We start from the raw sequence: 1,184 nt of genomic DNA, 5'->3' as shown, positions 1-1,184 counted from the left end.
GTTATTTTTATAACCTTAAAACATTTTAGACCTTTTCTTCTTAAAACCCATACAAAAATAGTAGTACCTTACCCTACAATAAGGCAATTATTGATACAAAGAGAAGTACGGGAGAAAAGAGCCAATTGGGTTACTGCGCTTCAAGAGTACAGTGTATAAATCCGGCTAGCTAAAATTGTTAGGGACCAAGGTTTTTGCAGGATGTTGACTGGAGCTTCCCACCTCTCAGAAGAAGAAGACCAAGGTAGTGAAGTACAGAGATCAAGGTAAGCCTCAATGATGCACAATCACAATATGTTGATTTGAATTTTTATTTGAAGAATATATATGCCCCTATGAATCTCAATTATAAAACAAAGTGTGCTTTAAGGTTGAAATCAAATCAGTATGAATTAATCAATGATGTATTATTTAGAAAACATTATGATTCGGTATTGTTAAGATGCCTAGAAAAACATGAAGCTGAAAAGGTCATGCAAGAATTACATGATGGACCAACTGGAGGACATTTTGGAGGAAATACCATAGCTCACAAAATCGTCCATGCAGGTTATTATTAGCCAACATTATTCAACGATTCACATGAATATGCAAGAAAATGTAAAACCTTTCAAAATATAGCTGGAAGAGAAAAGAAGCCAACATTCCCTTTGCAACCAGTGAACATCCAACAACCATTCGAATAATGGGGATTAGATATAATTGGCGAGATTGTTCCTAACTCTTCCAAGCAGCACAAATACATCCTTACAGCTACTGATTATTTTACAAAATGGGTGGAAACTATCCCCCTAAAGATAGCTAATACAAAAAACATTACAGACTTCATTGGTTAGTACATAATTTGCCAGGTTTGGCTTACCCAGAGCTTTAATGTTTGACAATGCATCTTATTTCTCTGGAAATCCAATGGTAGAATTTTCTTTGAAGAGAGGTTTTAAATTAAATTATTCAGCCAAATATTATCCATAAGGTAATGGACTAGCAGAATCGACAAACAAAAACCTCATCAGAATCATCAAGAGGACTATTGACCAAAATCATAGGAATTGGCACAAAGCATTGACATTTTCTCTTTGGGCAGACAAAATTACACAGAAGGCCTCCATCGGTTCTTCTCCTTTTTCTTTAGTTTATGGAAAAGAAGTTGTTCTCCCCACAAACATAAAAATTCCATCTCTCGC

The sequence above is a fragment of the Pinus tabuliformis genome, chromosome 4_2, assembly GCF_031772625.1.
Source record: "Pinus tabuliformis cultivar Carrire ecotype Pingquan chromosome 4_2, CPIR1, whole genome shotgun sequence".
NCBI classification, from domain to species: domain Eukaryota; kingdom Viridiplantae; phylum Streptophyta; class Pinopsida; order Pinales; family Pinaceae; genus Pinus; species Pinus tabuliformis.
Note: the sequence above shows the minus strand (reverse complement) of the source record.